General features: G+C 43.8%; 1 protein-coding gene and 2 long non-coding RNA genes across 13 annotated transcripts in view; all 3 read right to left on the reverse strand.

Annotated features, from left to right (window-relative positions):
* Positions 1 to 23,260, reverse strand: part of ZNRF3 (zinc and ring finger 3) — a 176,841-nt gene that overhangs the window by 112,983 nt on the left and 40,598 nt on the right. The gene's annotated exons all lie outside the window — the stretch shown is intronic.
* LOC144331848 (uncharacterized) lies at positions 6,531 to 19,133 on the reverse strand. Its single transcript, XR_013399410.1, has 2 exons — positions 18,682 to 19,133; positions 6,531 to 7,796 (listed from the first exon to the last, which is right to left on the reverse strand). It is a non-coding gene; the product is annotated as an uncharacterized LOC144331848 (long non-coding RNA).
* On the reverse strand, positions 9,785 to 14,951 carry LOC144331839 (uncharacterized). Its single transcript, XR_013399401.1, has 2 exons — positions 11,613 to 14,951; positions 9,785 to 10,898 (listed from the first exon to the last, which is right to left on the reverse strand). It is a non-coding gene; the product is annotated as an uncharacterized LOC144331839 (long non-coding RNA).

A 23,260-nucleotide genomic window follows, 5' to 3' on the forward strand; every position in this document is an offset into this window, starting at 1 on the left:
AAATTAGGATCATATGACACATTGCTTAATATTCTGCTTTTTTCACTTATGAGCATTTTCCCCTGACATTAAGTATTCTCAAACTATCTAGATGTCTGCATAGTACTCTACTATAAGAACAAAAGTATTATCATTTAGCTAGCCCTTTATTATTACATGTTCATTGTTAGTAATTTTCTATTACAGATAACATGTTAGTGAACATCCTTACATGTAAGTCTTGAGATATACATCTTTGACTTTTTTTTTTTTTTCTGAGACAGAGTCTCATTCTGTTGCTAGCTGGTCTTGAGCTCCTGAGCTCAAGTGATCCATCCACCTCAGCCTCCCAAAGTACTGGGATTACAGGCATAAGCCACCGCACCCAGCCCATCTTCAACTTTTTTTAAGGATAAACTCGTAGAAGAAAAACTGTTGAGTCAAGGGGTATGAGTATTATTATTATCATTTTTATTTATTTATTGTTTTTTGGAGACGGAGTCTCGCTCTGTTGCCCAGGCTGGAGTGCAGTGGCACGATCTTGGCTCACTGCAACCTCCGACTTCTGGGCTCGAGCAATTCTCCTGCCTCAGCCTCCGGAGTAGCTGGGACTACAAGTGCATGCCACCACGCCCAGCTAATTTTTTGTATTTTTAGTAGAGACGGGGTTTCACCATGTTGGCCAGGATGGTCTCAATCTCCTGACCTCGTGATCTGCCTGCCTCAGCCTCCCAAAGTGCTAGGATTACAGGTGTGAGCCACTGCACCCAGCCAAAGTAGTAACTTTATATAATGAAATCTTTAAGTAGCCCTCCTCTAAACTGTGAAAACTTAGGAAAAAAAAAAATGTTCCCCCAAAGACTATATAATCAAACAAAACAAAGTGCTGGGATTACAGGTGTGAGCCACTGCGCCCGGCCGGGGTATGAGTATTTTTAAGACTCTTGATACATTGTACCGCTACAAGCAACTTTCCCCACCAGCAGTGTGTAAGTATCTGTTTTCTTGTATCTTTTTATAAAAATGATTGTTAATTTTATTTTAGACTCTCCTCTTTGGGTAGCTTTTAAAATGGCTTTTTTTTTTCCTTTTTGGCCTTAATCCAGGGTTCTTTTGGAATTCTTGCTGTCCCACAATGTCCTTGTTCCTACTTTGTCCAAGGCAAGTCCACCGAGTTAAACATAAATGCACATACTAGTTACACACGGGACATTATAAGCTGCCCATGTAGGATAAGGTCCAAAAGTCCAGGAATACTGCTACTTTAAATAAAGCAAAAACTTAATGCTTTAGGAGAAAAAAAAGGTGCCAAAATGTGTGGAGATTTAGGTAATTTGGCAATTCTCAGAGCTCAGATTACACCAGGAAACAAGTTTAGTGCCAACACACAAACACTTGGAAAGTGTAAAGAGGAACAAATGGCACCCCTCCCCCTTCTTATGTGTGTTAATCACATTATAATAAAAATAAGAAGTAAATCAAGTAGCTTCAGTAACCACCACCGCATCTACTTCAAAATTAGCTCACAACTAGGACAATCCTATGAACTTAAAACTGTTTGATTCGGCACTAATATCCCTGCCACACATACACAAACATGCACCCTCTCCAAACCTCATATTTTAGAGAGAGAAAACACAGGCTGAGGGACGCTGGGAACCCTAAAAGAAATGTGCTAACAGCAGGCCTCTACCCCCAGCCTGGTAAATCTCTCATCTATAATCCAACATGAGAGACAACAGGCAAACAGCAAGAGGTCATCGTCAAAGGATCGGTTGCTAAGGGAAGCAAGTGTAGAGGCAGCAAGCATGTCCCCATCAAAGTCCAGCAGCTGCAGAAGAACCACAAAGGTACAGCTCCCTTCAGACCGCAGCAAGAATGGGGCGGGGGGCGGGGGGTGGAACTGGGGGAGGACCCCCGGGGTAGGGGAGACAGAAGGAGGAGGGACAGAGAGAAAAACATCAGACCAGCAGCAGCTGCCCAGTGGAACATAAAACCTGGTAGTTTTCACTGTTCAACAAGGGGGAAATAGGGTAAAGAAGAAATACAGAAAAATAGCATTTTCTGAACATACATTTTAAGTGCTAGTCAAATCTTTCAACATACCTGCAAGATGGTCAGATAAAGCCCACAGCTCTGGAAATAGCAGCCATTAGTGATAAAAAGCGGACAGTACCAGCTTTAAGGACATCTTAGTACACATATGATCCTGTCTCGGTAAAAAAAATCTCTAAAATCCTTAGTCCAAAATGTCTCCATCCCAAAAGGGCAACACCAATCACACAGAAGAGGGGACTTATCACTGGTTCAGAGTCTAAATAGGGGAATCTGAGGGCACTTCTTAATTTGAGTAGAAGCTGCTCTCATTTTTCCAGTTGAAAGACACAAGGGTCAATAGAGTTTGCAGCTCTTAAGTGGACACCTCAGTCTCTTTCACATCTGTAAGATGTGTAAGAGACCGCTAGAGAATCAAATTCCATTCTCTCACTCTGGAGAAAGATCTTGGGATACACTAAGAGACTTGCCCGAGGTAACTCAGCTCATCTGGAGCCCAGGTAATCTCCCAACTCCCAGGCCAAAGTTCTTTCTACTGACGAGCTACAACTATGAAGGTCTAGGGACAAGAAGGAAAGGGGCTAAAAGCTTGCATTCGTCACTTAGTTTCTGGTTGCTACCAAGGCTTGATGTGCTATACGAAAGTGCTAGGTCTTTCTTCTTGTCCAAAAAAAGAACAGTCTACCTGTTGGTTTTAGTAGGTTTTCAGAGAAGTCAGGTTATCAGGCAGTTGGGCACATCTGTACAGCCTCATCCAGGCTCTCTGTGTCTGCGTCACGCCACATCACATAGCTCCAGACAAGCTTTTTTGACAAACTTTTCAGATCCTCAAAGAAGGTATGATTTGCTCAAAATTATTTCCTAAAACAGGTGAGAGGTTCACAGGGCTAGAGGTACACATTTGGCTTCAGGCCTGAAACTGCATCAAAGAACCACATCCCAAGTGCAGGACAAAACTAAATGGCACCAGAAATTTCTTCCAGCTTAAACACTCAGAAGTCAAAGACTTATGTAGTCTGGTTTGTTTTTGTTGTTGTTGTTGTTGTTTTGTTTTTGAGACAGTTTAGCTCTTGTTGCCCAGGCTGGAGTGCAATGGTGCGATCTCTGCTCACTGCGACCTCCACCTCCTGGGTCCAAGAGATTCTCCCACCTCAGCCTCCCGAGTAGCTGGGATTACAGGCACATGCCACCACGCCCAGCTAATTTTTGTACTTTTAGTAGAGACAGGCTTTCACCATGTTGGCTAGGCTGGTCCTGGACTATGGGCCTCAAGTGACCCACCTGCCTCAACCTCCCAAAGTGCTGGGATTACAGGTGTGAGCCATGGTGCCCAGTCGAACAGTCAGTTTTTAATCAATGGGTCTGTCTTCACCACATTTTGCAGATATAAAACATCCCAGGTTAGAAGCAAAAATAAAACAACATTTTAATGGCTCTTCAATAGGCCAAGATTTTATCTATATTTGTCCTCAGCCAAGTGGAACAGAGAAAAGGAAAACGAGAAATTTTAAAAAATAAAAGTAATAAAGTCATCTTATCAGTTTGGCAAGCTTAGAATTGTATATATAGGATTTTAGTAGTGACAATTAGGGTGAAGCTGAAATTGAATTTCTAAAATGAAAAATAAATTAGTTAAATTAATTAAGACCAAAAACCTCCTCTGAATTCAAATCAATAAAAATATAAATTTGCACTACTCCAGATGGCTTATAGCCACGCATCTAATAAACAAGCAGGTGCACCCAGACAGCATGTAAAGGACTCTTGATTTCCCTCCCTGGCTGCCACCACCACCACCAGCATCTAAGCCAACCATTTTTGCAATGATAGGATTTCCAAGTCCCCTACCCTGCTCTTCTCGTTTTAATGCCAGAGGAAAATAAAAGTATGGGGAGAGATGTAGGTGCTTATTTACATGAAGAAAGACTTCCTGAAGCCCTTTTGCTTCTGTCACTAAACATGCTAGAGAACTGAAGTCCAGAAAGGGGGAGGAAAAAAAAAAGGGAATCAGGAGGGTGACGAAACTGCTTAAAATGGAACAATTGTCCATAAAATGAACAACTTCCATGAAATAAATTTCTGTAACATTTTGGTCATTTTTATAAATTTTTTTCTGGGTTAGGGGGCTGAAACCATCAGGCTTCTGGCTGCAATGGTAAATTATGGAGGAGAGTAAATACCTAGTGGTTCGTCTCTTTTCCAGTTCACACCCAGAAATTAATTTTAAAAGATCCAACCCAACCCCCTACCCAAAGAATCAGACTCACTCCTGCCCTTTGAACCTTCTGAAGGCTGAAGAGGAAGACCTCCGTGGCCCCAGGTCAGGCGCTGCAGTCTCTGAAGGGGAGGGCAAGAGCCTCTGAATGACCAGATTAAGTGTGAATGGAAGAAGAACCTGTGATTAAGTTTTCTAAATCGTTGGCTCGCTTAAGAGGCAGCAATCTCCTATTTAAAAAAAAAAAAAAAAAAAAGGCAGAAACCTAGTGTGGCTCTGTAACTGCCCTCCAAAAAGAATCCTGCTCTTCAGATCTAGGAGAGTGGATTTTCACATACTCTAACAAGTTTAGCTGATTTTCCAGAAGGAGAAAAAAATAACACTGCCATACCTCTCAAGATTACTATTTAGACAGTTCAGGTTGACATGGAACATGTTTTAACTACCAATCTTTCTAGGACAAACTCAGAAATTTATCCAAGCCCTGTAATCCCAGCACTTTGGGAGGCCGAGGTGGGCAGATCATAAGGTCAGGAGATCGAGAGCATCTTGGCTAACACGGTGAAACCTCATCTCTACTAAAAATACAAAAAATTAGCCGGGCATGGTGGCAGGCGCCTGTAGTCCCAGCTACTCAGGAGGCTGAGGCAGGAGAATGGCATGAACCCGGGAGGCGGAGCTTGCAGTGAGCGAGATCGCCCCACTGCACTCCAGCCTGGAGGACAGAGCGAGAGTCCGTGTCAAAAAAAAAAAAGAAAAAGAAAAAGAAATTTATCCAAGCCATTACACAGCAAAGAAACTAGTCTTTCCCTTAATTCATTTAGCCTTGTCTTCAACCAAAACTTCTTTACAGTATTATTCCAACTTCACTGGCCCAAAATCTCTGCCAGAATGCTGTCTCCTCTAAGCACGAGCAGGAAAGGAAAAGAACGGGCAGCATTTTATCTAACCTGTGGCAGTCTGGTAAGAATTGCCCTGGCTATACAAGACATAGGCCTGCTGAGGTTTTGTTCTGCTTTTCTACGTTGGGGGAAAAATATCAACATAAATCTTTCCTCCCAGTGAAAGACCTGAGGATTAAGTTAACTCATAATGAGGACTACTCATATATCAAGACATAATTCATTAAAAATCTTTTTGAATAAAATGTTCAATGGCCCTTCTATGTTAAACTCAAGTTTGGGTGTCAAAGGCTAATGCCTAAAAAACCAGTGGGGGAGGCCGGGCGCAGTGGTTCACGCCTGTAATCCCAGCACTTTGGGAGGCCAAGGCAGGCAGATCACGAGGTCAGGAGATCGAGACCATCCTGGGATAACATGGTGAAACTTCGTCTCTACTAAAAATACAAAAAATTAGCCGGGCATGGTGGCGGGCGCCTATAGTCTCAGCTACTCTGGAGGCTGAGGCAGGAGAATGGCGTGAACCCGGGAGGTGGAGCTTGCAGTGAGCCGAGATCGCGCGACTGCACTGCAGCCTGGGCGACACAGTGAGACTCATCTCAAAATAACAACAACAACAACAACAAAAAAAAAACCCAGTGGGGGAAGGATGGTTGGAAGAGACGGAAAAAACTCTTCAAAAACCACAACATGTAAGCTCCATCTGACTTGGGGTGTAGGATGTGGGCCCTTTCTACAGCATCTGGTTCTACAACTAATATTTAATGTGCTTCCATTAAACTGCAGGGGACACAAGAATGAAAGGCACAGATTCTGCCCTCCAAGAAACTGTAGTTGCAGAGGAGAGATGGCACAAACAGGATAACATGTAAACGGGAGTGAGGCCCATTCAGAGAATGCTCCCAGGATGCAAAGACTGGGGGCACAGGGGTTCAGGGAGGGCTTCAGGATTTGGTCTTAGAGATAAAAGACCGGGGGATTTGGTTCTTTCCTTGTTTCTGTCTGGAACTTTCCAAGGACTTTTAAAGGCAGGTTTCCCTCAGCAACTGATGTGGCAGAGATTATACATTTATGCTAAATATACTAAACACATTATATATACATATTTACTAAGCAGAACAATAGCTAGTTCTTATATGTATTTATTTAATCGTAACCCGAACAGCCATATGAAGTATATTTTGAGAGTTTTTGTTTTTGTGTGTGGTGTTTTTTTTTTGTTTTTTTTTTGTTTTTTTTTTTTTGAGACAGAGCCTCACTCTGTTGCCCAGGCTGGAGTGCAGTGACACAATCTTGGCTCACTGCTACCTCCGCCTCCCAGGTTCAAGCTATTCTCCTGCCTCAGCCTGGGATTACAGGCACATACCACCATGCCCAGCTAATTTTGTATTTTTAGTGAAGACAGAGTTTTGCCATGTTGGCCAGGCTGGTCTCAAACTCCTGGCCTCAAGCAATCTGCTAGACTTGGCCTCCCAAAGCGCTGGGATTACAGGCATGAGCCACTGTGCCTGGCCTATTTTGAGATATTCATAACAAAAACTCAGAGAGGTTAATTGCCTTCTCTAGAGTCTCACAGCTAAACAGTAATATTCAGAATTAGAACTCGGGTCTGATTGCCAAATCTGATGCTACACTTCCATCTGTTCTGCCATGGTTCCAAGCACATGCCCTACTTCCAGTGGATTTTTTAAGGTATCCAAAACCCACCTTACAACTTAAAAACTCTAATGTAATACTTATCACATAATCATTTGTTTTATATATACCTCTCCCCTCAGCTATGAGACTGTGAGTTCCCTAAGCATATCCTTCACCTTCCTATTCTGGCACTAGGTGTAGCACACAGGAAGACTCCATAAACTAAGCAATGTGCACCCTAAGCTGAACAGCTCATGGCACCCAAAATACCAGAGACAGCCTGCTTCAGCTAGAAAGTCGTCAAAAGTTTTTGCTCACTTAACCTCCCTGACCTTCAGTTTCCTCATCTGTTAACAGGGATAATGATACCTATGTCATAAGACTGTTTTGATAACTGGGTTAGATAATATATGCTAAATGCTTGGCAGTGCCTAGAACACAGTAAGTACTCCACAAAGGAGGACAAATAATCTCTAACCTCCAATTTAAGATAAAAGGGAGGTGTGCCAGACCTCACCTTTAATCTGCTAGATTAAAATAGATAAGATATATTTTAAAAGGGTGTAAAACAATGTGTTGTCCATTAAAAATAATGGTGCAGATCTAGATATACTGAAAAAAAGCTTTTAAGACATATTTAAATGAAAAAGCATGTCCCAAAATAAGATGGATGGGTGTGTGTGCATAATTACATGTGTATATAAATATACAAAAAATACTCTGAAATATATAGGAAGTGGGATGGTAGGAGTGACGAGGCTCTCTGTCATTATGTATTTCTGATATTCGAATCCTATGAAAATACATTCGTGTATTTTCAATAAAAACAGTAACAATGTGGAGTTTAGTTAACAGTAATGTATCAATGTTGGCTCCTTTGTTCTGACAAATGTTCCATAATGGTGTAAGATATTAACAATAAGGGCCGGGCGCGGTGGCTCAAGCCTGTAATCCCAGCACTTTGGGAGGCCGAGACGGGCGGATCACAAGGTCAGGAGTGCGAGACCATCCTGGCGAACCCGGTGAAACCCCATCTCTACTAAAAAATACAAAAAACTAGCCGGGCGAGGTGGCGGGCGCCTGTAGTCCCAGCTACTCGGGAGGCTGAGGCGGGAGAATGGTGTGAACCCGGGAGGCGGAGCTTGCAGTGAGCTGAGATCCGGCCACTGCACTCCAGCCTGGGTGACAGAGCAAGACCCCGTCTCAAAAAAAAAAAAAAAAAAAAAGATATTAACAGTAAGAGAAACTGCGGACTGGGTATACAGGAGCCCTCTGTTCTATCTTTGCAACTTTTCCACAAATCTAAAACTATTCCAAAAGAAAGAAGGTAGTTTTTTTAAAAAGCAACATTATGTACAGCACAAAACTATCGTTGTTTTTAAAAATATGTCCATATATGTATGAATATATTCATTATACCCTAAAATGTTAACAGTGGTTCTCTCCTGAGTGGTAAGACTGAAGATGATGTTAATTTCTTTGTACCATCTAGATCAGTGGTTCTCAAAGGGTGGTTGCCAGGTCAGCCGCAGTAGCAGCAGCATCTGGGAACTTGTTAGAAATGCAAATGCTCAGGCCCCACCCCAAAGCTACTGATCAGACACTCTAGAGGTGGGGCCAGATGATTCTGATAGACGCAAGTTTGAGAACACTGTTCTAGATCACAGAAACTGGTTTTGTAACAAGTGCCACTTTTATAGTCACAATAATAGAACAATGAAACTTGAAAAAGGGGTCAGTATGTTGATGGATGAACAGCATTTTAAGAGCTGACACATGCCCAAACAGTACACGCACCAGGAGGGAGGCGCAGTCTAATTCAAGCTCACACTGACCTGTTCTGTCCAGTCCCCAGCCCCAGCCACCACTAAAGCCAGCTTCCATGGGACCCTCTGGGATCCCTACAGTGATAAATCTCAGACAAACAAGTCTGGCATGAGTTTTTTCCTTTCCTTTTGTTAAATACATACATACATATATATATACACACACACATATATATATACACACACATATATATATATTTTTTTAAGAGAGAAGTAGGTTGGCAGCAGATTACCGTCTTCATCTTCAAATGTATGGCCTCTAGTCTCAATTTTATAATAACAGCACCAGCCAGGGCATGACAACTAAGAGTTTAAAAGATAAGAGACTCATCTGCACATTTTAAAAAGAATCCTAAACCTGCATCAGTAGCAGCTCAGATGAATGAGGTGTCATGTTAAGTTACAAGCCCTGGCTTTGGGATGGCTGCTCAATGCCCTTCTTTGATCCTGTTCCATGGTCCAGGTAGATTTATAATCCCCAGCTGGCTTCTTTCCCTCCTACTACATTCTGAGACTCCTTGGACAGTGCAGGACTCCAGCTATTGGAGAAGACGCCTAGAATTTTTATTTCAGCTTTACTCTCAGAGGCAGTCGAGGGACTGTTTTTGTCTATTAGCAAAACGATGAAAGCCATGGTAAAGAAAAGCACAGAAATCCAACCTTAGAAAAAGAATCACTACTTTTTAGAGCCACTTAATTTATTTCTACTCTGTGGATGAAAAAACCAAGGTGGGCAGGAGTAAAGTAAATATAAACTGATCAGAAGGAACCCACCCACCACCAAGTAGCTACTCAGGGCACTTCCTGGGCCCAGGAAGCAGGGGCCACAATCCCAGGTGCTCCCGGGAGCCTGCTGTTCTGCCAGGGCATCCGGCGAGTGGACCTCAGGATCCCAGGAGAGGTGCTGGGGCACTAGGAGCTGAAAGGAGTCAGGGTTGCCTGCTGATGTACTCCTGGGCAGGGGACACACCTTGTCAAGGCAGGAGACCACACAGGGTGGCATGCTGGGTGGGCATGATGGCCACGACACCTAGGCTGAATAGGTAGAAGTGAGAGATGGACCAAGCTGGACAAGTGGCCAGGGCTCTGGCTCTGGGGCGTGGCTGAGTCAGGTCAGGACTCTCAGCCAGAGAGGATAAGGAGAAAAAAACTGGAGTGCAGAGAGGAGACAATTTTCCCTGATCAGGGACCTATGGCCGAAAGACCTTTGCAAGATATTAGGAGCACCAGTAAGCGGAGATTCACAATAAAAGCCCCAAGGTGAAAGAAAACTATGGCAGTTGGGAGGGAGTGACCAACTGACTCAGAGAAACCTGTGCCAAGGACAACATGGAGCGCTTAGCTTCCTAAATTACCCTGTGTTCACTCTGCACCACTGAGCTCCCCTCACATCACGGAGGGCACCAGAAGAGGCAGAGGGGTTCAATATGCCCTGGTGGTGATGGATGGGAAGTACAGGCAGCACCTTGAAGCAAATGTATCATCTACTCTCCTCTCCCCACTGTCTGGGGTAGTGGGATGGTTGGGAATTCGGGTGGGGGAGCCATTTTGAAGACCCTAAGAGAATACCTTGCTGCTGGTGAAAGTGATCCTACATCAGATTTAAGAAAATGGATTCTATCATAAACCACAGTGAGAGATTGTAGAGAATCATTTTCTGCAGCCAATGAAGGGTGGAACTGAACAAATCTAAGAGGGGATGGGAGGAGGTAGCAGGCTGATCCGAGGTGGCTGGCCAGATCTGTGTCAGGGATGTTGGTGTGGGCACCCAACCCACACATTACTTCAACAGAGACAAGCCAGCCTCCAAGTGCACAAAGACAGCAGTCTTGACCCCAAGGAGTGGAGCCTAGTGAGGATATTTCAGGCAAAGAACCTGGAATGAGAGAAATGAACTGAGGACATGGGCAGAGCACCCAGAAAGCAAAGCCACAGAACAACAGAGCTAAGGGCAGAGAGGAATGACTGGAAATCTGACAATGAGTAGTCTTCACCACATGGGTGTCAGGGTGGGCTGCCCCCATAAGGCCGGAGTGAATCATGTGACTGGGGCACTCACAGTGGGACCTCTAGGGGCAAAGGGCAGGTACACAGGCAACCTTAAAAACCTTCCACTAGGCCGCGCGCGGTGACTCATGCCTGTAATCCCAGCACTTTGGGAGGCTGAGATGGGCGGATCATGAGGTCAGGAGATCAAGACCATCCCGGCTAACACAGTGAAACCCCGTCTCTACTAAAAATATAAAAAAATTAGCTGGGCGAGGTGGCAGGCGCCTGTAGTCCCAGCTACTCGGGAGGCTGAAGCAGGAGAATGGCGTGAACCTGGGAGGCGGAGCTTGCAGTGAGCTGAGATCAAGCCACTGCACTCCAGCCTGGGAGACTCCGTCTCAAAAAACAAACAAACAAACAAAAAACCTTCCACTAAGGGGTCTGTGTGCTTGTGTCTCAAATGGAAAGAATCAAGTTATTCTGAAATTCCATCCTAGACAAGCCCTATTAAGAGAAAAAGAAAGGAAGAATCCAGAACCATAGCACATCCAGAAAGCAAGGCAATGCCTGAAGTTTCCAGAAGAAAAGTGAAACCCAGCAGCCTACGCTAAGTGCCTAAATTATAAGCCATGATGGGGTTGCGTTATCGTGCATCTAGCATACCCTACATTCAGAGACGTCCTGGGCCAGCAAGTCAAGTAACAAGTGTATAGGATAATCCCATTTATGCAAAACCTGTGTGAGTATAGAGTATAGAGAAATGCACAGAAAAGAAAAACTGGAAACCCAGCTGGTCCCAGTGGTATCTACAGGAAAAACAGGATGGGAGGGTTTCCCCTTTTTAATCAATACACTTTTTTTTTTTTTTTTTTGAGACAGTCTCGCTCTGTCACCCAGACTGGAGTGCAGTGGCACGATCTCGGCTCTCTGCAGCCTCCACCTCCCAGGTTCAAGTGATTCTTGTGCTTCAGCCTCCGGAGTAGCTGGGACTACAGGCATCCGCCACCATACCCAGCTAATATTTGTATTTTTAGTAGAGATGGGGTTTCACCATGTTGGCCAGGCTGGTCTTGAACTCCTGACCCCGAGTGATCTGCCTGCCTCAGCCTCCCAAAGTGCTGCCTCAGCCTCCCACTGTGCCCAACCTAATCGATATACTTTTTCACTGTTTAGATTTTAACAAGCATGTCTTCTTGCATTACAGGAGTAATTATTTTCTTTCTTACTTCAACATTCGGGGAAACAGGAGTAATTCTTTAAGACTTTTTGTTGTTGTTGTTTAACAAAATTTAAGTCCAAGAGAGTTGAGTGATGGCTATCAATGAATGGCTTTTGATGCCAAGTCTCAATGCACCTCATCAGCTCTTTTTCCAAAGGGTATTTGAGAGTAAATAAGAGACAGAGAGAAATGGCCACTCCAAAGCACTCTATATAGAAACAGGCTAAAATTTTATGGGGCCCTCTAGGCTCAGAAGCTATTAGGCACGACAGCTCCAAACAGCTAGGTGGTAACGAAAGCACTCCAGAGGAGCCACTCAAGAGTCTCCAAGACCTTCCCATTTGGAAGCTGGAAAGTACTTTTGTTCTCAGGGTTTCAGTTTCTGGGTCACCCAGCCTTTTGTTAATAACCAAATGAACACATCTGCAGTACAGCAGTACCCACTTTGTTCCTTCCCCCAAATATGAATGACCTGGAGAGCATTAATACATCAGGTCCTTAAGCAGAAAGCACTCAGCTGTGTTTAACTGCACCCCACCATCATTCCATCTCCACAGAGCAACTCTAATGAGTATCCCAAATAAGAAAAGCAGTACCACTCACCATGATACAGTGAAATAATCACTCAGTCCTCTTCCCCAGACCCAGGTGAGGGTGAGGGTAAGGGTGAGGGAGACGGAGAGGGAGAGGGACAGGGTGTGTGTGTGTGTGTGTGTGTGTGTGTGTGTGTGTGTGTGTGTGTGTGTGTGTGGTGGGGGTGTGAGAGGAGTTTACAAAATATTAAGGAGGCAAACTCTCCATACCCACAAGGCCAGAGTTTCTTTGGACATAATCAAGAATCTTCCTTTGATGTGGCCTAATGTCTATTCTCATCCTGTTCTAGCATCTCCTCGGAGGAAAAACAAAGCTCCACTGCCAGAAAATGTTCCAAGTAATTGTTGATAACAGATAATAGCAGAGGAAGCCCTTTGGTTAATGTTTAAACATGGCAGAGGTAACATTAACTCCTTAATCGTTATCATGAGCACCAGGAGACTTGAACATTAATGCACTGGGGTCATGGCTCATAGGAAAACTGACTGCTTCATTCAGGCTCAGGAATGCTCTTTATAAAAAATCCCAATAACACCTAAAACTGCTTTGAATTACCATATTGCTCAAACTTAAATTGATTCATTTTTAAACAACTATAATGTACAATCCCCCAGTGTTTAAAAGCAGATTCCAATAATTTCCAGAGAAGTTAAGGAGAAGAAAGGGAAGATGATGGTAGAGTTGGGATATAATTGAGAAGAATGCGTTAGTTCATGAGTTTAGATGATATTTTTAAAACCACAAGCTATTAAAATACAGGTTTGCTATGAAAGGGAAGTCTGTATTCTAAAATGTCAGATGATGTACTTTGGAAGATTTGGCCACTATCATAGGTGGAACACACACTTCATCCTAATATAAACCTTGGCAATCTTTGTTTCCATATAATTAGCCGTTTTGCTCTTTCATTAAGGTAGAAGAAGGGAGAGGAAGGGGGCATGGGGAAGATCAGAGACAACAGACAGTATCTCTTAGAGAAGACACGTATTAAAGATTTACTGCTGGTATCAAGAAGGCTACAGAGCTCCTGATGAATCTCTTCTCAGCCTTTTGGCTGAGATCAAGCGCAGAGCTCCTGATGGGCAGACAGACATTTGGTGACCTTCTTCTCTGATGGTTCTTAAGGAGAGCCAACCATGGCCAGTAACAACCCAAGACAAGGATTCAAGGCAATACGGGTCAGCTCTGCCCAGGCTTTTGGGGTTCTAGTTGCAGAAGGCCCACTTTTCTGCCTGGTTTTGCCTCTCAGCTGAGTCAATGCAGGGCAGACTGGCAATGTATCTTAGATCAAGATGAAGAGCAGCATGGTAATAGATCACAAGGACACACACGCAAAGACCCAATGTTGCTAGGTGGCTACTACACTCTCACACTGCCTGAGATTCTGTACATGCCAATAGGGAGCCTGTCATCAGCAAAATGGACATTTTGTATTCACTCCAAAGGCAGCGGGCACCAGGAAAAGTCAGGTTCCCTCCACTCATGTGGATCACTGATCAAAGATCAAAGAGGAAACCGGTTACATTCTTATTCAACAAAGCTAAGATTTTTTTTTTTTTTAACCTGGGTGACCTTTGAGATACCGGCCTTATTTTACAGGTGAGGAAACCAAGGCCAGGAGAGGGAACAGCCTCCCCAGCTAAGATAAGCCATCAGCTCTTCCACCTCCCACTTATCACAGAGACCTCTGCTTCAATCCTTTCAACCCTGGTTACAAACAGGCACTCAGTGATGACCACAGGTGTGGCTGAACGGGTCCTCTCCACGCTAGAGCAGAAGAAGGTTATCATCTAAGCCTCAGCTACAGGTGCCACACAGTACACCCGTCTCTTCCATGGCCTCTGTCCCAAGCTGGCCCATGCCTAGAGTTCTCAAGCTGTGTACAGTAATGCATCACTGAGCTCAGCATATCCCCATTATGCCGTCTGCCTTCTCTGTCCATAGGAACCTCACCCGTATTTTGCCATTTGACCAAAGTTTAGCTGAGTAAGACCAAAGTTCAGCTGTTACTCACACATTCTCTTTACATGTCTAGCCCAGTGGAACTGGGCAGGAAGAGTCCTCCTGATTCTAGGGTGACAATGTGCTAGGACCTGGTTTGTCAAGTACAATGTTGGCTCCACAGGGCAGGGGTTTTTGTCTTTTCCACTGCAATATTCCCAGAACCTTATACAGTACCTTGCATTGTTGCACAGATGGACAGACGGATGGGTAGGTGGACAGATGGGTGTGTGGACAGATGGACAGATGGGTGGATAGATGGATGGGGTTCCCTAACAAAGTAGTAACCTCTTTGTTTCCCCTTTTGTCAAGACAGTAATGCCAGTCTAACAGCAGAATTTCTGCTGTACTGAAGAGAGACTTGGACCAATAATCCCAGGGTTTCCCTCATGAGAACTGCCGTACAATTTCAGTCTTCTTCAGGTTACACAAGAACTCACAAAGTAACATCTTCACCTACTGGGCCAAAACTGGGAGATTCTAGCTTTCTTTGGGGCCCAGGGAGCAAGGTTACAGAGAGCAATTGGATCTGCTCCATTTGACACGGGTTCAGTTTCTCTAACACATGAAGTTCCACAACAAAGGGTCCTTCAAGGTATGAACATCGGTGCAAGATTTATCTAACCATTCAATGGGACAAGACTAGCAGACAGCTCTAATTTTAGTCAAACTGCTGACGAATCACTGGAAGACAAAAGAGGCATACTGGCAAAAATAAATAGAATTTCTTACTTTCCAGAAGACCCTAAAGTGTTGCACTGAAAAGACTACTTCTTCTCCTCCAGGGTGGCACAATCTTCACGATGTCACTCACTTTGTATATACATCAAAGCATGGGTAAAGGACTTGTGATGAGAACCTTGGCTGCCTCTTACACTCTGGCCAAACCCTTGGTATTCTCACTCCCTGCCTGCTCGCTGGGTTTATCACTGAGAAGTCAGTAATCTCCACTCAAGCAAAACCTATGACAAAGACCCAGCCATGTGATGTGCCTCCACCTTCAGCATGGCAGGAGCCCAAAGCTGTTTCTGCAAGAGTGGGTATAAATTTGCATTGAGCAAGGCCCCCTCCGTTCCTCTTCTGACCTAAATCTCTCACTGTGAGGCTCAAGTGCTCTGTGCTTAAAGAGCAAAGGCTAGCTAACACATTCTCAGAAGTGCACATCTCGGGTTCAGCAATAACCAGCTCATTAATAACATACTAGTGTGCCATGGAACATTTATAAAGGCATTTCCTGTTATGTGGCCTGTGTGTAACCTGCAGGATAACCTGCTCCGTAGTCAAGACAAGCATTACTATCATTCCCATTTGACAGATAAGCAACCTGAGGCTTGTGGCTACTGATGGGCTTGTCCCAAAACCATGGAGAAAGCAACAGAACCAGGGTTTGAACCCAATCTTCCGACTCTCAAATTGGAACCATCCTCTGGGGGCCTTTCCATGAACTTCAGAATACGGCAGGGGCTATTAGCAGACCTATAACTTCAGCCTGCACACACTGCAGACTGCTGGCTGGGAAACTACTCTAGTACCTCCACACACCACTGCTCCCACCAGCTGAGCTATATGTGTTTCTAGATCTGTTTATGCAGACTCACCTCCTACAGTTATGTAACTGATTTTAATATTAAGCAATGCAAAATATACAATTTTATTATATGAACACTAAGTTGAATATACTTCGAAAAGAAAGACTAAATGAAGGCAAATAACTACAAAAAAAACCAAAAACCAAAAAACAAAAAAAACACCTGAGAGCTAAGTGCAACTTTTGAAGACCAAAAAAAGCAAGATTCTAGATAGTTCCTGATAGCTTTACAAGTGTTTATAAGTATTTGCTCTGCTTTGAAAAAACAAATAAAAAACCCATCAGAAATGTACATTTTCATTTTTTCTTTTTAAATGTTTTTGATTTCTATTTTTTATCAAACAGAGAGAAATGTTTTAAATGATACGTCAAGGTTGAGGTTAATGTAAGACTCTAAGGAGTGCATATCTGTGGTCCTATTCACAAAGGCCTGAGCTTGAATGTCCTTTTATAAGCTTTAATTAAAACTTAATTTCAAATGATGATTCTTTTTAAATCATTCCCTGCTTCAACTTAACTGACCTTTTCAATTACCCAACCACCTACAGGTCCCAACAGTATCAGATAACAAGGCTTCTGCTAAAGTGTGAAAATCATGAAAAGGCACACACTCAGTTGTCATCTGCCAAGTGATTTCAATCCCTTGGCCAGTGGACATCTAGACACTTCTGGATTTTCAAATTGGGATACAGCTTATTATAAAAGAAAATGTCCCTCTGCAGATATTTATCAGTAACACAGTCAATCTCAAGTTACTCCTAAAGAATTTCTAGAACAATAGTTCTCAAATGAAGTCAATTTTGCCCCCCCCCCGCCCCCAACCAGGGGACATCTGGCTGTGTCTGGAGATATTTCTAGTTGTCATAACTGGGAAGGAGGTTTTGCTACTGGCATCCTGTGGGTAGAGGCCTGGGATGTGGCTTGATTCCTACAATGCACAGGACAGGAGCCACAACAAAAAAAATTATCCAGTTCCAAATAGCATCAGTGCCGAGGTGGAGAAACCTCGTTTAAAGTAAGGAAAAAGGAATCCCAAGACCTACAGACACTGTTATATCATCAATAAAGTCAGCTTTTGAACAAACAAAAGCAATAGTTGATTTCTTCCCTCTTGTTTCAAACATTACTCAAAGGCCACTGGCTTCCTGGTATTCTTAATAAAACTCCAAATCTCTCAGCAAGAACTTTCAAAGACCACAATTTGTGCTTATGCAGTGAAACAGCACCACAGTCTTGATCAGTGTTCTTTTTTTATCTCATGGATGGTTAGGAAAGTGAACTAAAGAAAATCTGTCCAAAGCCTCATTTTTAAAGAATAGAGAGATGAAAAAGAAACTGGTTTGAAACTGTGGTAGTAGAATTGTGAGAGAAATCTTTCCTTGTATTTTGCCTCCTGTTAGCATTATAGGACCTGTGCATCTATTCAGTATAAATATTTTAAAAGTTTAAATACCTTATGGGAACCTTGCATGGGTCCTGAATTTTTTAAAGCCAGCTATAAAAGACATTTCCAGAACAATCAGAGAAATTTAAATATGTCAAGTTCTTAGGTGTGATAATGACACAGCAGTTAGGAGTATGTCCTTGGTCTTAGCAGATGTATGCACGTTGGAGTACTAAGGCGTGAAATGTCATGATGTTGGCAACTTTCAAATAGTCTAGCCTAAAAAGGTGGTTTTAAAAAGTGAGTAAAAAAGTGGGTAAAAAAATCAAAACTAAGTGTATGTAACAGAGAACACAAATCAAGCAACTGTTAACATTTTGCCACACACACTAACTATTCATTCAACTTTTCTATGGGTTTAAACTCTTAAAAAATAAAATTTAAAAAAGATTGGGCAAAAATTAAATACAGACCAAAAGAGAAGGTTGGGAGATCAACTTGCAATTATCACTGGCTCTAGACTGTACAAAAAATGGTCTCTAAACAGAATCAAATTGGAGACAGTGGTCTTGGCTTCATTATTTAAAGCCTGTGCAGCTGCCTTCTATAGCTACAGCAAAATACAATAGGCATAATACCGGCACAAAAGGCACAGTCAGCAGATTCACTACTCAGGTAGCTCAAGTCACAGAGCTCTTGGCATCCTGGAAGCCACAGGAGCCCAATGCAAAGTCAGATCATGCTCCTAAAGATGCACGCTCATGCATGCACACATATTGACACACATACACGCACAGTAAAAGAGAAATCTATCTGAGCTCCTGTAAGCAGGGAAGCCACCAACTGGAATTAAAATTCGCTGCCATGTGAGAAAGAGCTTATCTATTCTGTGAATCTAGTCTGTTCTAAGAATCAGGCTACCTTGTGAATAGGAGCCGGACAGGTCTACAACAGTAAAGATGATGAATGCTGCTTCTACTCTAAAAGACTTCACACACACATACGTAGACACACATACAAACACACACACAATCACATATTAATTTGTTTTGGAGGGGATACAAAGCAAAGCAAAGCAAAAGAAAACAGTTCATAGAAAGCTAGTCTAAGTGCAACAAGTTGTAGCTCATCTTAACTTTGCAAAACATACTCATTTAATATATAAGTCAAAATTTTCTGGGCTTCCTGAACCCTTTGAGCAGGTTTTTTTTGTTTTGTTTTGTTTTATTATTATTTTTTTTTTAGTAGAGACGGGGTCTCACCATGTTAGCCAGGATGGTCTCAATCTCCTGACCTCGTGATTCGCCCGCCTCGGCCTCCCAAAGTGCTGGGATTACAGGTGTAAGCCACCATGCCCCGCGCTTTGAGCAGGTTTACAAGTGAGAGCTAAAGCCTTTCTATGAAAGGGTTAACATTTCAGATAAGCTGACTTTGCCAAGTCCGATGGAATGCCCCCACTCAGCCAAAACTCAAGTTTACACTGATAATCTCAAGAAAAGGAACTTGTTTTATTCACTTTTTTGTTGTTGTTGTTGAGACGAAGTCTCATCCTGTTGCAGTAAAATGATCTCAGCTCACTGCAACCTCTGCTTCCCAGGTTCAAGTGATTCTCCCACATCAGCCTCCCGAGTAGCTGGGACTACAGGCATGTGCCACCACACCCAGCTAATTTTTGTATTTTAGTAGAGGCAGGGTTTCACCATGTTGACCAGGCTGGTCTCAAACTCCTGACCTCAAGTGATCCTCCTGCCTCAGCCTCCCAAAGTATTGGAATTACAGGTATGAACCACTGCGCCCAGCCATTTGTTTTATTCACTTTTTTTTTTTTTTTTTGAGATGGAGTTTTGCTCATTGCCCAAGCTGGAGTGCAGTGGCGCGCTCTCGGCTCACTGCAACCTCCGCCTCCCGGGTTCAAGCAATTCTCTTGCCTCAGCCTCCTGAGTAGCTGGGACTACAGGCATGCACCACCATGCCCGGCTAATTTTTGTATTTTTAGTAGAGACGGGGTTTCACCAGCCAGGCTGGTCTCCAACTCCTGACCTCAGGTGATCTGCCCACCTCGGCCTCCAAAAGTGCAAGGATTACAGGTGTGAGCCACCATGCCTGGCCCATTTTATTGACTTTAAAAAATAAAAAAAATTTAAAAAATTAAAAAGCCAGCCACAGTGGCGTGCCTATAATCCCAGCTACTGGGGAGACTGAGGATGGCAGAATCACTTGACCCCAGGAGTTCAAGGTCCGCCTAGGTAACACAGAGAGACCCCCCCCCCATCTCTTAAAAAAAAATCAATCAATCAAAAAAACAAAATACTGTTTAGAGTTTTTTTTTTCAAACCAATTTGTTTAAAACCCACCAGGAGTTCCACCCAGCTGGCTTGCTCCATGCTCTACAGTAGCACCCCCACTCCACTGCACAAAAAGCTACAGTCTCTGAACAGAATGTGCACATGCTCACTGTAGCCACAAGGCCATACCACTAGAAGGCAAAGAGAGGGACAAGATGAAGGAGGGGCAGTAGGCTTTAGGAAATGTGAGAGGGCAAGTCATTCAAACACAACAGGGTCTCCACAGCAAACTCCATGCACCAGGTGGTCCTCCAGGCACTGCAACTTCCTGGGTTCCCCCTTGAGTGTCTGAATAAAGAAACCAGTTCTCTAGGGCTATTCCCAGCCAGGGAATGGGGTAGGGATGAGGGGGGAGGCAGTAGATAGGGAAAGAAGGGGAGACCTGGATCTAAAAGTGATAGAAACCAAATTAAAAAGGGAACCTTACATACTCTGTCACATCCATTAAAACATCTCAGCCCCCATGTGCTTGGTTTTCCAATATCAAAAACCCACCACGAGGTAGGAGAATCACCTGAGTTCAGGAAGTTAAGGCTGTAGTGATTCATGATTGCTCCACTGAACTTCAGCCTGGGCAACACAGTGAAACCTTGTCTCAAAAACCCAAAAAAACCATCACATGCACAGATAGATAAAAATGTGAGAAGGCAAGTACAGTGAAGTGTTAACGGTAGAATATAGATCGTGGGTATATGGGGGATAACTGCAAAACTCTCACTTTTCCTGCATGTTTGAAATTCACAATATTGGGGGCTGCTTTTATAGAAGATGGGGGAAACCTGGTTTGTAGTTTAAAAGGGAAGGAAAAAACCTTCCAGTAGCTTACAGACAATTCAATGTGCATGGGTAGAGGCACAATGGGGCGAGAGAAGGGGACGCCTCATCGAGGATAAACAGTTTAGAATGACACCAGCTTTTTAGCTGGCATAACAAAAGAACCCAACAGAAACAGGTTTGTAGAGAGAAGAGAAATCTGGTTTTACACATGCTGGGTTTGGTTGGGACATCTGTAAGATGCTGAAGTGGACTTTAGTCACTATGACTTAAGTAGAGTGCCTCAGACCCCACTGACCCTGAATTCTGATGTAGGGAACATCTTGGGAAGGAACTCAGCATCCAACAAGCTGACTAAGTTTGGCAGGCTTCTTCATCTATCTGTCAGCAAGATTTACTAAGCAAGAAGAATTTACTAAGCAAGAACAGAATATGACCACGATTTCACTCTTGGAGGTATGTATGGTACAGGGTTTTACTGATTTGTGTACTGATCAACTACTAAAGGCAGGGATACCACCTTAACTGGGAACACCCAGAAAAATCAGCCACATGTCTATGATTTTTACAGAGGCTGGGAGAATATTCAGGCTAGGGGTGGTGGTGATCCTGGCACTCAGCCATATTCTTGGAGACCCCTGTCTCCTTTCAACAGGATAGGATCTGACTACCAGCCTTGGGCAAGCCTCTCACATACTCTAGGGAAGGGACAGATGAGCTTCCTTTCTAGACCCAAGGAAAGACTGACCAAAGGCAGCCCTCTTGCCTACTTTTTAAAAATTATTATTTATTACTATGTTTTTTAGAGACAAGGTCTTGCTCTGTTGCCCAGGCTGCAGTACAGTGATGCAATCATAGTTCACTGTAGTCTCGAACTTGTAGGCTCAAGCAATCCTCCCACCTCAGCCTCCCAAGTAGCTAGGACTACAGGCACACACCACTACACCCAGGTAATTTTTTTAAGAGATGGGGTCTCACTATGTTGCCCCAGCTGGTTTGAACTCCTGAGCTCAAGCAATCCTCTCAGCCTCCCAAAGCACTGAGATTACAGGCGTGAGCCACCATGCCCTGGCTGCTTACCTACTTTTTGATATGAATTCCTAGCTTGCTAACCAGGTGTGTTCCAAAGCCTGACAACCCCATCAGAGGAAAGCACTTTTGGTATTTCAGGAAAGTCACTTGAGAACAAGCCTGACTATACTAAAAAAGGGAGAAAAAATTACTCTTAACAGAAGCAGGTTGTCTTTTATGGAAAATCTACGAATCCACCTGAAAATTCTAGTCATTTGCAGCATTCCTGCCCTATCATGGACCCACCAGGCCAGAGTGGAGCCCTACAGATGCTGCGTGCCCTCTGCAACACATGCTTCACCTCGCTAAACAAACAAGGGGTGTCTTTGTTTAAATTAAAAAAAGAACCTGTCTCACAGGCTACGATTACATCAGCAGAGAGCTCTCATTCTGGGCATCAATCCGGGCTGCTCCACCGGCTTTGAAGAGCCCCGGTGTGCGGCGCCTTTGATCTTGTGGTTCCCGCCCGGGGCAAAGCCGATACCATCACAGCGCCCACGCGGGATCCGAGATCATCATGATTGCCCAGCTAGCGCAGAGCCGTGGCCTCGCCCGCTCGGTCCCCCACCCGACTTGGGCTCCACCCCAGACCCAGCCTCCAGACTTGGCTGCCAGTGCATGAGCTGCCAAACACATACACCATCTCTTAGGGAGTGCGGGGCTGCCCCTTGGAAGGGGACATCACTAGCTTAACATTTGTGGGATTAGCCTAGAGATCATGTTTTTTAAAAAGAAGCTTTTATAGTTATTTTAGAAATATTTACGGGCGGGGGGAAATGATATGGCTGGCTTTGCTTCAAAATAACATGGGGGTGGCATGGGGGTGTAAGTGAAACAAGCGGGGCCAGGCGTTGACAACTATTCTGGGTGATGGTGAGTATATGGAGGGACGGTGTATACAAAACATGTTCGTTCTATCTATTGGAGTCCACATGTAACACTGCCTACAACAAGAGCTTGAAAAAAAAAAAGGAATCTCTAACCCTCTGCTATTTTTAGTTTATTCCTCGCTGACTTTTACGAAGGAAAAAAAGCCATTTGAGACTGGCGGGTATGAGGGTAGATCACATCTGACTTTCCTAAGTATCCCCAGGACACTCACTGGAGCTTCCAGAGGGGTGCAGGCCACAGACACAGCTTCTCCAGTATAAACCCTGCATGGGGAGGGGCATTAGCGGCACCTCTAACAGGGAATCCTCACCAGTTTTGGGATGTAGAGTCCATCTCTCCAGAAAAATACCCATGAACACACCAGACCGGGAGGAAATATAATAACCCACTCTCAAAAATCCACTAACAGAAATCAGATCAGAAATGGTCCCTAGAGTAAGCGCCCCAGGTTGCTTCATTTTATCAACTCCTTTCCTTTAAGAGCTACAGGCACTTGATGAGCCACTGAACTCCCAACACCAATATATGGAGCCATCACGGGGCACAACACATCCCTGGGCTATGTCACAAGGCCAGTTTTTCTCCTTACTGGATGTACGGCATTGGATAAGTCACCTAACTTCTCCAAGCCGGTTTCCACATTTTAAAAACGGAGCACTATTCATGCTGGCCCTGGGTCTTTACACCTCTTCTGCTACATGTTTAACTCAGGAGTAAGAAAAGAAAAAATACTAAGAAAGAAAAGGGTATATGGGGGCACAAGCATGATTCCACCCACAGTTGTGGCAGAAC

Source organism: Macaca mulatta, chromosome 10 (assembly GCF_049350105.2).
Source record: "Macaca mulatta isolate MMU2019108-1 chromosome 10, T2T-MMU8v2.0, whole genome shotgun sequence".
NCBI lineage: Eukaryota > Metazoa > Chordata > Mammalia > Primates > Cercopithecidae > Macaca > Macaca mulatta.